The sequence below is a fragment of the Ranitomeya imitator genome, chromosome 5, assembly GCF_032444005.1.
Source record: "Ranitomeya imitator isolate aRanImi1 chromosome 5, aRanImi1.pri, whole genome shotgun sequence".
Lineage (NCBI taxonomy): Eukaryota > Metazoa > Chordata > Amphibia > Anura > Dendrobatidae > Ranitomeya > Ranitomeya imitator.
The window spans coordinates 45,848,666-45,863,092 of record NC_091286.1 but is presented as its reverse complement, the minus strand read 5'-3'; the positions used below and the strand labels follow the sequence as shown (position 1 = coordinate 45,863,092).

The 14,427-nt window shown below is 50.0% G+C and overlaps 1 protein-coding gene across 3 annotated transcripts in view; it reads left to right on the top strand.

The window, feature by feature from the left end:
• Nucleotides 1-14,427, top strand: part of SRBD1 (S1 RNA binding domain 1) — a 268,478-nt gene that overhangs the window by 25,150 nt on the left and 228,901 nt on the right. For 2 of the 3 annotated variants that reach the window (XM_069768624.1, XM_069768626.1), the window contains exon 2: nt 2,053-2,098. The gene's annotated coding sequence lies outside the window, so the exon portion shown is untranslated. Of the gene's footprint in view, nt 1-1,175; nt 1,244-2,052; nt 2,099-14,427 lie in introns of all 3 variants that reach the window. The other variant, XM_069768625.1, reaches the window with a different exon arrangement.

Sequence of the window (14,427 nt, the reverse complement as noted above, 5' to 3'; positions counted from 1 at the left end):
TAGGAATTAGGGTTTGTAGAGCAGTGTGACATTTCACATGTGTCTCCTCTCTGGCACTTCAAAGGATGGTCAAATGCTCATCCCCCATCTACTAAAAAGTCTTCTAGTGGAGGGTGGAGTAGAGGACCATCCGTGATCCTATTCCTGGTTCATCCTTGTCACCCCCTCACTGGCCAATAGCCAACACCACATTGCCTAATGAGCTCTAGAAAACCGCCCCAAGATGGAGATTCTAGAATATGTCTTCAGGTCTGGTCTGGGCGTGCAGACATTGTTTTCTACCCCTGGAAGTGTAAGTCTTATGTTACTTCTCTCTTTTATTTATGTTATGTTGTTTTTTGTTTTGTTTTGTTTTTTTTTTATCCTTTTTTATTTTTTTTTGTACTTTTTTAAGCCCCCTGTGCCTTTTCTATTCTTTCATTCTTGTCGCTTCCAGTTTTTGCCTTTTTTCATCTCCGCTTTCTGAGAGTCGCAGTTTTTTTTATTTTTGTGGTGGCAGTCATATGAGGGCTTGCTGTTTTAATAATAATAATAATAGTAAATATTATTATTATTATCATGTACTGAAAAAACTTTGTGGGATAGAATGGAATAAAAAAAAAACAGCAATTCCATAAACTTTTGTGGATAATTTTTTGGCTTCATTTATACAATGTTCACTGTGTGGCTCGGTACGATCATTGTGATACGAAATCTAGATATAGTTTTCTTATATTTTACTACTGTAAACAAAATAATTCCAACATTGTGGTTTCTTTTGCTAGATTTTGTGAGCCATACCTTTTTTTTTTTTTTCCGGAAGATGGAACTGTTGAAACCTGTGTTTTTTTTTTTAAAGGAAAAGCTTTTAGTTTTTTTTTGCTGCTTTTTGTATACTTGCAGTTTTTTAATCACTCTTTATTTCATATTTTTGGGCAAGATGACCTAAAACAAAAATTCTGGAATTTCTCTATTTCATTATCTGGGATAAATAATGGTATTGTAATAGGTTGGATTGTTACAGGCTTGATGGTGTCATTCACGTTTAGAATTGTAATGTTTAGATCTCTTTACATACTTAATTTGATGAGGCTGGTGTATTTACTTTTAGAATCCATGTCAGGCCGATTGTAAAATCCTCTAATTAAAATGATCTTTGTTTTGTGCGCTGATGGCCCCAACCCCCCGTGATGCAGCTGCAGGGTGCCGATGGGATCCAATGGCAGCCGGAATCCTGATGAAGGCCCTCAGAGCTTCTATATTGGTACTTATGTTCTCCACAGGCTTGGTTTTGCAGGAGAGCATGATTTTGACTATATAGTGCAATACTGATTTAATACATACCTTTAGTGTAAAAATCTGCAGCCTGTTTTTCCTTAAAGCATCATAATACATTTCGGGTGCTTTGGAGCTGCACTGTGTGTCTTGGGCGGCTCAGAGGGCTCAGCCACGGCCCCTCCGCTGTCCCTGTTGCACTCATTTACATTTTGGGCTGGCTCTGTCTTAGCTGTGGGCAACGCTCTCGCTGGTGGTGGCCTTCATGAAAATGGCGCCGGTGCATTCGCAGATCGACCTCCGTCACTGAGCCGAGATCTCATTCTGCACATGCGCCATTTTCATGAAGAGCGGCTGAGGTCAATCTGCGCGTGCGCCGGCATCATGCTTATGAAGGCTGCCACCAGCGAGAGCACTACATACAGCTAAGGCGGTTCCGGCTCAAAATTTATATGGATGCATGATGATGAATGCAACAGAAGCAGCGGAGGGGCCGTGACTGAGCCCTCTGAGCCGAAAACCCATCCTGCCCAAAGCACCGAGGAAGCTGAAATTTAGCATGATGATTTAAAGAGAACCTGGCTGCAGATTTTTACACTAAAGATATTAAATCCAACGCCATTCTGGATGGACGTTCCTGAGGACCGGTTCTCTTTAAAACTTGTATAACTTAAACAATCCTCCCAAAAAACAAACCGCCCATAGTTATATAATGCACAGACATGGTGCGTCCTCCATAGTGAGGGATAGATGAGGGACCCCTCTTACTCTCTCTAACTTTTCCATGTCTCTCCACAGGTCACATACTGAACACGTCCACTGCTGACAGAATAGAGTAGTAAAGGTAAAGTATGTGTACACACTGGAAATGTAACCTGCTCATGTCCTACTGCAATCGAAACTGCACCATTGATGTACTGTAAGACCTTGAGTTGTCGACTGCCCTGTATGTGATGCGGATCTTTCACCAAATTTCACAAAGCGACCTACATACGATAGTAACTTGATCTTAGACCCAATGAGGCTGGTGTACTTACCTTGAAAATCCATGTCAGAATGACTGTATAATTTTTTTTTAGATAGTTTTCCTTCCTAGTATTACAAAAGAACATTTTATGAGTCGTGCAGATTATGCAGCCATTCTGACATGGATTTACCAGGTAATTACACCACCCTCATCAGCTCAAAGAGATGTATTTTAGTAATGTCTCAGGTTGTATTGTGAAATCTGGTGATAGACCTGCTTTAAAGTGGTTATCGGGACTTGGGGTACAAGTCTGCATTCACTGACTGCACACTGTGAATCCTTACAACGTGCATGCTGTGAGCTGTGGCGCTGCTATCATGAGGCAAGATGAATAATTTGCCTCAAGCGGCGGAGCATTCCTAAAGACAGGGGGTGGCAGCGCGGCAGTCAGAAGTTAGAACACGTGGTGCCGACTCTCCCTGCAATCCCTGCTCTGACACGTGCTGATAGTGCAGACAGTGTCACAAACAAGCTAATGTGCAGCGTGCCTGGCAGGTGACTGTTACCACCTGGCCCGGGCTGAGGTGCAGACGCGGTGTCCTGTCTCCTGACCTGCTGCCTGCTGTGCTGGGAGTCGGACACACACATTGCTGGGGCTTGGAGCAGTAACCGGCAGCAGTAAGTAACTATAAAAAAACATCATGGTCTTCAGCGGCTTCTCCCCGCCCCAGTAACTATGACTGACGGGTCTCTCTGAAATCAGTATGTACACACATAGAGACCTGTCAGTCAATGGGAGTGGGGTGGGGAGAAGCCATCAGAGACTTGATTAGGAGTAGTCTGCTGAGACACAGTCCACAGCCGGCTTCTGAAAAATATGGCGGGCAGCGCGAGTCAGATGATAGCTCCCCTTTACAGCTTTAAGAAAGTTTTGCAGAACACTTACCCACCAAAAAAACTGTTATTCCCATCTTAAAATTTATGGCAGAATATAATATTTTAATAGCGCACATGACCCTCGTGGCCGCTGTGAACGTGGAGTGGCCGCACATTCGCATGTCTATACATTCACTTCTATGGGAGTTTGAAAAACCTGCTAAATACAGTCTGCTCGGATGTTTTTTGTGCTCCTCTGGAGGAGAATATAGAGCCACAGCTATCAAGAGTTTGACTGCAGGATGTTGGCTCAGTGGTTAGTAGCACTGTTTTCCACCATTGAGGTACCCAGTTCAGATCCCACCATTCTGCATAGTTTGTATGTTCTCCTTGTGATTCTGTGGGTTTCTTCTGGGTTTTCTGTATTCCTCCCACACAGATAGCCCCCCCATCCCCCACATGCTGGTGCTGCACAGCTCTGTCACGGTTCACAACCTCCCTCCATCAGATTGTCAGACTCAGAAGTAGATAAGCCAGGCTATGTGAACCAGCGGGGCTGTGTGTGGGGGTCTATATGTAGGCAGGTATCGTCCGATGGGACTACTAGTCCCATCAGGCTATGCCTGCTGCAGTGACGGACAGGTAGCCGGATGATGGGACAGTATTCAATTCAATTCAAAGAAGCTTTATTGGCAGGACCAAATAAACATTAGTTTTGCCAAAGCACAAGTACAGTAGGGAATAGGGAGTAGAGATTGTGGGGATAACGGGTGGGGACTGTGGGAACGATGGATGGGGTACAGGCTGGGGCAAAGGAAGTCCATGGCATATCATGGTTGTCTTTCTCGCTGTCTATGGCACGCGCTCACATACTGCGCTGCTATCTCCACCGCGCTCTCTTCTTTCCCCAGCAGGATATATGTTTTCTCTTCCTCCTTCATGGAGCTGAAATCCGGGAAGAGATCGGAGAGTTTTCTGAAGTGAGTGTCCCTCACTGCTGAGTATTTAGGGCAGTGTAGCAGGAAGTGGGTCTCATCCTCCAGGGCCTCCAGGTCTCAGTGTAGGCACAGTCTGTCTTCTCTGGGCTTGTAGCTCAGTCTGTGCCGACCAACCTCGATGGCCAGATTTTGGGCACTGAGTCTATACCCGCTCAGGATCTGGCGGTCTCTGGGATCCGAGAGTTTCTCCAGATAATGGAGCCAGTCTGTAGTCTCTCTGTACACTCTGGTACACAGTCAATTTCTGTGAGATGCTGATCTCGTTCCTCCAGACACTGACGTATTTCTCCTGTCCCTCCTCTACCATCTTCCTGATTGTGACATTTGTCAGGTTGTTTTGGTTGACGGTGCGGTCAGGTTGGGTTTGGGTGAGTTGTTTTGGGGGTCCTGTTTTGTGGGGACCACTTATATGTAGCATGGCTTTATGGTGATTGGAGCTTAGGTTGCTACTCTGTAGGTGAGCCTGGTAGGATAGCACCCTCTTCAGGACTGCTAGTTGCAGTGAGAATCTGCCCAGCTCAACCCGACAGGCATTTTTGGTAGTGCTCCGATGGACCTGGAGAAGGTGTTTACAGAATTCCAGGTGGAATATTTCTGTTGGACTGGAATCCCACTTTGACCAGTCTGGGTATGTGTGAGGGCCCCAGACTTCACTGCCTTACAGGAGGATTGGGGTGATTATGGCATCGAAGATTTTTAGCCAGACCCTCACTGGCGGCTTCAGATGGTAGAGTTTCCTTCGGATGGCATAGAAGGTTTTGCAGGCCTTGTCCTTCAGGGTCTCTATGGCTTGTTTCAAGCTCCCTGACTGGTGAATTTCCAAGCCCAGGTAGGTGTATTTGTCCGTTTCTGTAAGAGCGCAGTTGTTTAGCACAAATGGAATGTGCTGGTTCGGTCTTGGCATTCTCTTCTGGAACACCATAATGTTGGTTTTCTTTGCATTGATCGGCAGTGCCCATGTGGAGCTGAATTTCTCCAGGATTTTCAGGTTTTCTTGGAGACCTTTCTCAGTTGGTGACAGCAGTAGTAGGTCATCTGCATACAGCAAGAATTTCACCTGGGCATCATGGAGTGTGAGACCTGGTGTCGGGGAAGATTCCAGAGCGGTGGCCAACTCATTGATGTAAATGTTGAAGAGCGTTGGGCTTAGGGTGCAGCCCTGCCTGACTCCGCAGCTCTGCTGGAAATAAGCCGTTCTTCTACCATTCACGCTCACGCTGCAACTGTTCTCGGTGTAGGAGCTTTTGATGACATCATAGGTCTTTCCTCCTATTCCGCTCTCCAGCAGTTTCAGTAACAGGCCCAAGAGCCACACTGAGTCAAAAGCCTTTCTGAAATCAACATAATATGCGTACATCTTACAGTGCTTTGTGTTGTGGACATGACTCTGATTGAGGCTGTGGAGGTTGTAGATGTGGTCGGTAGTGCGGTGGTTTGGCATGAACCCAGCTTGGCTTTGGCTGAGGACGTTATGCTCGGTGAGGAAATTAAGGATCCTTTTGTTCAAGATGCTATTGAACAGTTTACCCAGGTTGCTGCTGATACATATTCCTCTATAGTTGGCAGGGTCATACCTGTCCTCACTCTTGTGAATGGGTGAGATGAGGCCTTGATTCCAGGTACGAGGGAAGTAGCTAGCACTCAGCGCAATATTGAACAGTTTAACCATTGCTGCCTGTATTTCCGGTGGGCTGTATTTCAACATTTCTGGTGGGATTCCATACGGGCCACTGGCTTTTCTACACCTTATGGAAGAGATTCTCTCTGTAACTTCTTGTAGTGTGATTAGTGTATCCAGTGGGTTTTGGAAATTTTTGACTTTTTCTTCCATAGATTTTAGTTTTTCAGTTATGTTTTTCTGTTCTTGGTTTAGTTCTTCCTTCGGGATGTCTTTGTAGAGGTCTCTGAAGTACTGAAGCCAGATATTGCCATTTTGGATATGGATGATGTCTTTCTTGTTTTTTGTGTCCATGTGGTTCCATAGTTTCCGAAAGGAGTTGTCATGGAGGATGTCTTGGAGTTGGTTAACTTTGGTGGAGATGTAACCCTGTTTCTTCCTCTTGAGGATGGTTTTGTATTGCCTTTGTATGGTGTCGTAGGCATTCCTCAGACGCAGATGGTTGGGGTCTCTGTGTTTCTTGTTTTAAGCTGTTCTCAGGGTCTTCCGTATGGCTTTACATTCTCTGTCGAACCAACCATTGGCCTGTTTTTCTTTTGGCCTTTTATTGTTAACTTTTTTTAGGTCGGACAGTTCGGCCATGGTGTAGAATATATCGTTGAGGTCTTTTGTAGCTTGGTTCACTCCTTCTTGGTTAGGCTTGTACTCGTAGTTGTAGAAGTGGTGCAGCATCTCCTGTATTCTGGGTCTGCTGGGAGCCTCTTGATATTATATTGCCGACGTCTTGGACCATTTATAGGATGGGGGGCAGGTTGAAGAGGCCGCTCTGTAGAGGCTTTTGTGCCAATGGTTTCTCTGTAGATTTTGTGTACAGAAGAAGTTGGCTGTGATCTGACAGGTGCCTTTGTGGGGTGGCTATGAAGCCGCCGATATTTTCGATGTCCATATCTGTAATGGCGTAGTCTACTACACTCCTTCCTACATGGGAGTTTAATGTGTATCTTCCTAGGGAGTCTCCCTTGGTGCGACCATTAAGAATATGAAGTCCTAAACTTCTACATAGGTTCAAGATCTTTTTGCCACTTTTGTTGCCTGTACTGTCGTAGCTGTTTCTCTCCATGTATATTGAGTCATGGCTGTCAGTCTCTGCTCCAAGAATGTGGTCAGAAGAATGTGCTCCATCCGTGGTCAGAAAGTCTTTTTCCCTCCCAGTTCTTGCGTTGAGGTCTCCGATGATGAGAACTTTGCCTAGGGCCTGAAAATGGGCAGCTTCTCCTTGTAAGATCTCAAAGCTCTCTGGATTGAAGTAGGGTGACTCTGGTGGTGGTATATAGATGGCGCAGACATAGCAATCAGACTGAGCGGTGAGGATGGAGCTGCTGATTTTAAACCATATGTGGCTGTCTCCTCTCTTCACCGGTTTGATATACTGGTGGAGCTCTTCTTTATGCCAGATCAATATTCCTCCTGAGCAGCGGCCCTGTCTTATTTTTTAGGGCAGGGACACAGATTTCCCTGTATCCGATGGGCACCAGGGATTCATTTTCGGCCCTGGTCCATGTTTCTAGGAGAATCTGAATGTCTGTTTTTCGTTTTTTTTTTTTTTTTTTATAAAATCTGGGTCATTTGTTTTACATCCAAACACTGAGGTGTTCAGGCCTTGGATTTTCCAGCTGCTAATTTTAAGTGAAGTCATTTTTTTTTTTTAATATATCACTTGTGTGTGTATGCCTTGTAATGAGTGTGGCTGTGTAGGACACACCGGATCTCTGACTGGTTTAGTAATGATGTTCCATCCAGTCACATTAGTTTCCTGCACAATGTGTTGAGCAGAGTCCTTATCTCCTCCATGTCTCTGCTCTGTATATCTCTGCTCTGGATGCCTCTGTTTTGTATGTCTCTGTGTGAGGTCGGTGGTCTCCTACATGGTGGTCTTCTCCTCTGATGGTCAGATTTTGGGTGAGAGTGTTTGTTTCCAGGTTCCTTAGGCTAGGGTCACATTGCGTTAGTGCAATCCGTTTAGCGCTAGCGGATTGCGCTAACGCAATGTTTTTAATGGGGCCGCGGTTCGGGGTCGCGTTAACGTCCCCGCTCTCGCAGATCCCCGATCTGTGAGAGCGGGGAACGGACCGCGGGCGCGCCTCGGACGCTGCAAGCAGCGTCCGCGGCGCGCTAGAAAACACAGGCGTGTCGCTAGCGCATGCCGAACATGGCACGCGCTACTGAAGCGCGTTCCCATTGCCGTGAATGGGCGCGCTAACGGACGCGCTGCACGGTGTTAATTTCGCCGTGCAACGCTGTCCGTTAGCGCGTTCCCATTAACACAGTGGGAACCTAGCCTTAGATGTAGATGTGGCTTCCTGCCTTTGCATTGTTGAGGGTCTTTTCATGAGATTGTGGTTGGTGTTGGATCCAGGCCTAGGGTCCCTGTTTAGCACAATGTCCTTCAGCTCTTTGGCCAGAAGGCTGACCCCTAGTTTATTCAGGTGTTTGCTGTCATACAGGTGATGGTGATTTATGGAGGGGTGTTGTGCCAGAAACACTCCTGGCACAGATTTAATTCTTGCAATTAGGTCCGTGTTGATGTTCTGGATGGTGTGGCTGGATATATCCTTTCTTGGGAGCAGAGATGACAGAATGATTTTGCTGTCAGGGAATTTTAGTTGTGCTGTCCTTGCTAGTTGGGAAAGTTGTCCTGAGATCTGCTGGTGCTGGTCTGGCAGATTGTTTGTGCCTGTGTGTATAATGATATGGCTTGGTTTGTTAAACCGTGGATTATTGAAGACCGCTGTCACCTGCTCAATAGTTGCACAGTGGATTTTATTGACCCTTTTTCCTGGGAATAGCCGCCATGTATTCAGGTATTTCCCATTTGAGTCCATTATGAGGACGGTATCAGGACTTTGTGATGTTGTGGATGTGTGATGTGGCTGCTGATGGGGGTCTGTGCTGGAGATTGTGCTGGTAGCAGGTTCTCTTATCTCTTCTGTGGTTCTTATTTCTGTCTCCCTTTTATTAGACTCAGGTTCTTCAATATTGGGTTTATTAGGCCTCTCAGCCTCCTGGCCAGTGGAGGTCATGTCCTCTGCACTCCTCATTTCCATGGCCCCCTCCTGGCTCCGATGTCCAGGCGTTGGTGGTTTCAGCTTTTCTATCTCCTGCCACACTCTGGCATTTTCCTGCTGCAGTTCACACATTGCTGCTCTTATTTCCTGCAGAGTGGTCCTGTATTCACATTTCAGTTTGTTTATCTCATTAATTGCTGGGTCATTAGCATTTCTGTCACCAGTGTTTCTCAGATGTTCTTCCTTAAACTGTACAAAGTCTCTTTCTAGTTGAGATACAGTCTCTGAGGGTCTCGGGTGAGGGGTGTGAAGCCTTGGGGGCAGTGGTGTCTCTGGAGGTCTCTGTAGTGCTGCAGACACCAGCAGTGGCTGGGGTTTGTTGTACTCTGTGAGTTTGGGCCTGGAGTTTAATATCAGGGAATCTGTCGTCAAATTGCTCCAGATTGTCCTCAGTCCCGTGTACCAGGACGGTGCCATTGTTATACAGAGTGATGGTAAGTGAGCTGCACTCGTCATCTTCATGGTTTCTGACTCTGATCTGCCAGCCATTATCGATATCAGATTTGGTTGGCAGGCTTTGCAGCATTGAGAATCTCTCCCCCCATGTGCTCACCCACCTATCCACTCTCTCTTTCCCCATGTGCTGACTTCTCCAGTCTGTGCTTTCTTCTTTGACCTGTCTTCCCCATGTGCTATCCCAGGGCTGCCACTAGAAATTTCGGGGCCCCATACTGGCAAAATTTTCGGGGCCCCCTTGAAACTCCGCCCAGGCTCCACCCCAGCCCCGCCTCCAGGCTCCACCCCACGAACTGTCCACAGTCCCACCGCTCTCTTGGAAAATCTCCACTTCTCACCTATCACACATTAACAGTTCCCATCACCAGATCACACATATAGCCGGCAGCTTTTGTTTTGGCCAAAAGATTTTTTAAGCCGCCACCACAACACGGTAGACACTTTTGGCCGGGCCCTACTCTACTGTAACCTACTAAATATTTGTTAAAATATGCAATACAATTTAGGTATATTTTTATTTATTTTTCAATTTTTAAAATGACCAATAATACTACATACAAGGAACAAATACCACAGCACTATGACCAGATGACATATTACCACCACAGTGATCGAATAATATAAAATACAAGGAACAAATACCGCTACACCATGACCAGACCGCATATTACCACCAATGACTGACTACTACAATACTGATCAGTAATAAAAAAAAAAACCCCACAATACTATCACCATCAGTGCCATTATACACAGGAGATCTGTAATTAGTAAGCAGTGTCTGTGTACAGGTAATACAGTGATCACTGGTGACATTGTACACAGGAGCTCTGTATATAGTATACAGTGTATAGTGTCAGTGTATAGGTAACACTTACTTCATCTTTCATCCAGCACAGACCGCCATCACTTCATCCAGCCAGGACTCGTCTCTGCAGGAAATAAAACAGTTATCTCGAGTTCCGCTTGTAGAACACATTACTTAATTTTCCCAACTTCTACATTACACCACATGAAGAAGGCAACATAGTATCACTCTACACAGTTTCAGGACCGCCCCCCCTTTTAAAACAGTATACTCAAAAAATAAAATAAATACATCACTGCAATAATAATATCCCTTAATTAGCCCCTATGGTAATATTCGCCATCCTAGCCCCCGTGTGTCTCATTCCAGGCTCCAGCCATATGTTCTCCCATCCTGCCCTCATGAGTATCCATTCTGCCCCATATGATCTCCCCATCCTGCCCCATCTGTCTCCATCGTATCCATCCTGCCCCATCTGTCTCCAATCTTGCCCCATCTGTCTCCATTCTGCCCCATCTGTTTCCAATCCTGCCCCATCTGTGTCCAGCACTCTGCCCCATCTGTGTCCAGCACTCTGCCCCATCTGTGTCCAGCACTCTGCCCCATCTGTGTCCAGCACTCTGCCCCATCTGTGTCCAGCACTCTGCCCCATCTGTGTCCAGCACTCTGCCCCATCTGTGTCCAGCACTCTGCCCCATCTGTGTCCAGCACTCTGCCCCATCTGTGTCCAGCACTCTGCCCCATCTGTGTCCAGCACTCTGCCCCATCTGTGTCCAGCACTCTGCCCCATCTGTGTCCAGCACTCTGCCCCATCTGTGTCCAGCACTCTGCCCCATCTGTGTCCAGCACTCTGCCCCATCTGTGTCCAGCACTCTGCCCCATCTGTGTCCAGCACTCTGCCCCATCTGTGTCCAGCACTCTGCCCCATCTGTGTCCAGCACTCTGCCCCATCTGTGTCCAGCACTCTGCCCCATCTGTGTCCAGCACTCTGCCCCATCTGTGTCCAGCACTCTGCCCCATCTGTGTCCAGCACTCTGCCCCATCTGTGTCCAGCACTCTGCCCCATCTGTGTCCAGCACTCTGCCCCATCTGTGTCCAGCACTCTGCCCCATCTGTGTCCAGCACTCTGCCCCATCTGTGTCCAGCACTCTGCCCCATCTGTGTCCAGCACTCTGCCCCATCTGTGTCCAGCACTCTGCCCCATCTGTGTCCAGCACTCTGCCCCATCTGTGTCCAGCACTCTGCCCCATCTGTGTCCAGCACTCTGCCCCATCTGTGTCCAGCACTCTGCCCCATCTGTGTCCAGCACTCTGCCCCATCTGTGTCCAGCACTCTGCCCCATCTGTGTCCAGCACTCTGCCCCATCTGTGTCCAGCACTCTGCCCCATCTGTGTCCAGCACTCTGCCCCATCTGTGTCCAGCACTCTGCCCCATCTGTGTCCAGCACTCTGCCCCATCTGTGTCCAGCACTCTGCCCCATCTGTGTCCAGCACTCTGCCCCATCTGTGTCCAGCACTCTGCCCCATCTGTGTCCAGCACTCTGCCCCATCTGTGTCCAGCACTCTGCCCCATCTGTGTCCAGCACTCTGCCCCATCTGTGTCCAGCACTCTGCCCCATCTGTGTCCAGCACTCTGCCCCATCTGTGTCCAGCACTCTGCCCCATCTGTGTCCAGCACTCTGCCCCATCTGTGTCCAGCACTCTGCCCCATCTGTGTCCAGCACTCTGCCCCATCTGTGTCCAGCACTCTGCCCCATCTGTGTCCAGCACTCTGCCCCATCTGTGTCCAGCACTCTGCCCCATCTGTGTCCAGCACTCTGCCCCATCTGTGTCCAGCACTCTGCCCCATCTGTGTCCAGCACTCTGCCCCATCTGTGTCCAGCACTCTGCCCCATCTGTGTCCAGCACTCTGCCCCATCTGTGTCCAGCACTCTGCCCCATCTGTGTCCAGCACTCTGCCCCATCTGTGTCCAGCACTCTGCCCCATCTGTGTCCAGCACTCTGCCCCATCTGTGTCCAGCACTCTGCCCCATCTGTGTCCAGCACTCTGCCCCATCTGTGTCCAGCACTCTGCCCCATCTGTGTCCAGCACTCTGCCCCATCTGTGTCCAGCACTCTGCCCCATCTGTGTCCAGCACTCTGCCCCATCTGTGTCCAGCACTCTGCCCCATCTGTGTCCAGCACTCTGCCCCATCTGTGTCCAGCACTCTGCCCCATCTGTGTCCAGCACTCTGCCCCATCTGTGTCCAGCACTCTGCCCCATCTGTGTCCAGCACTCTGCCCCATCTGTGTCCAGCACTCTGCCCCATCTGTGTCCAGCACTCTGCCCCATCTGTGTCCAGCACTCTGCCCCATCTGTGTCCAGCACTCTGCCCCATCTGTGTCCAGCACTCTGCCCCATCTGTGTCCAGCACTCTGCCCCATCTGTGTCCAGCACTCTGCCCCATCTGTGTCCAGCACTCTGCCCCATCTGTGTCCAGCACTCTGCCCCATCTGTGTCCAGCACTCTGCCCCATCTGTGTCCAGCACTCTGCCCCATCTGTGTCCAGCACTCTGCCCCATCTGTGTCCAGCACTCTGCCCCATCTGTGTCCAGCACTCTGCCCCATCTGTGTCCAGCACTCTGCCCCATCTGTGTCCAGCACTCTGCCCCATCTGTGTCCAGCACTCTGCCCCATCTGTGTCCAGCACTCTGCCCCATCTGTGTCCAGCACTCTGCCCCATCTGTGTCCAGCACTCTGCCCCATCTGTGTCCAGCACTCTGCCCCATCTGTGTCCAGCACTCTGCCCCATCTGTGTCCAGCACTCTGCCCCATCTGTGTCCAGCACTCTGCCCCATCTGTGTCCAGCACTCTGCCCCATCTGTGTCCAGCACTCTGCCCCATCTGTGTCCAGCACTCTGCCCCATCTGTGTCCAGCACTCTGCCCCATCTGTGTCCAGCACTCTGCCCCATCTGTGTCCAGCACTCTGCCCCATCTGTGTCCAGCACTCTGCCCCATCTGTGTCCAGCACTCTGCCCCATCTGTGTCCAGCACTCTGCCCCATCTGTGTCCAGCACTCTGCCCCATCTGTGTCCAGCACTCTGCCCCATCTGTGTCCAGCACTCTGCCCCATCTGTGTCCAGCACTCTGCCCCATCTGTGTCCAGCACTCTGCCCCATCTGTGTCCAGCACTCTGCCCCATCTGTGTCCAGCACTCTGCCCCATCTGTGTCCAGCACTCTGCCCCATCTGTGTCCAGCACTCTGCCCCATCTGTGTCCAGCACTCTGCCCCATCTGTGTCCAGCACTCTGCCCCATCTGTGTCCAGCACTCTGCCCCATCTGTGTCCAGCACTCTGCCCCATCTGTGTCCAGCACTCTGCCCCATCTGTGTCCAGCACTCTGCCCCATCTGTGTCCAGCACTCTGCCCCATCTGTGTCCAGCACTCTGCCCCATCTGTGTCCAGCACTCTGCCCCATCTGTGTCCAGCACTCTGCCCCATCTGTGTCCAGCACTCTGCCCCATCTGTGTCCAGCACTCTGCCCCATCTGTGTCCAGCACTCTGCCCCATCTGTGTCCAGCACTCTGCCCCATCTGTGTCCAGCACTCTGCCCCATCTGTGTCCAGCACTCTGCCCCATCTGTGTCCAGCACTCTGCCCCATCTGTGTCCAGCACTCTGCCCCATCTGTGTCCAGCACTCTGCCCCATCTGTGTCCAGCACTCTGCCCCATCTGTGTCCAGCACTCTGCCCCATCTGTGTCCAGCGGCCTTCTGCCCCCCTGTGTCCAGCGGCCTTCTGCCCCCTCTGTGTCCAGCTTTACTGCCCCCCGTGTCCAGCTTTACTGCCCCCCTGTGTCCAGCGGCCTTCTGCCCCTCCTGTGTCCAGCCTTCTGCCCCCCCTGTGTCCAGCTTTACTGCCCCCCTGTGTCCAGCGGCCTTCTGCCCCCCCTGTTTCCAGCTTTACTGCCCCCTCTGTGTCCAGCCTTCTGCCCCCTCTGTGTCCAGCTTTACTGCCCCCTGTGTCCAGCCTTCTGCCCCCCCTGTGTCCAGCTTTACTGCCCCCCTGTGTCCAGCCTTCTGTCCCCCCTGTGTCCAGCTTTACTGCCCCCTGTGTCCAGCCTTTTGCCCCCCCTGTGTCCAGCTTTACTGCCCCCTCTGTGTCCAGCTTTACTGCCCCCTCTGTGTCCAGCCTTCTGCCCCCCCCGTGTCCAGCTTTACTGCCCCTCTGTGTCCAGCCTTCTGCCCCCCCCGTGTCCAGCTTTACTGCCCCCCCCGTGTCCAGCGGCCTTCTGCCCCCCGTGTCCAGCTTTACTGCCCCCCCCGTGTCCAGCTTTACTGCCCCCTC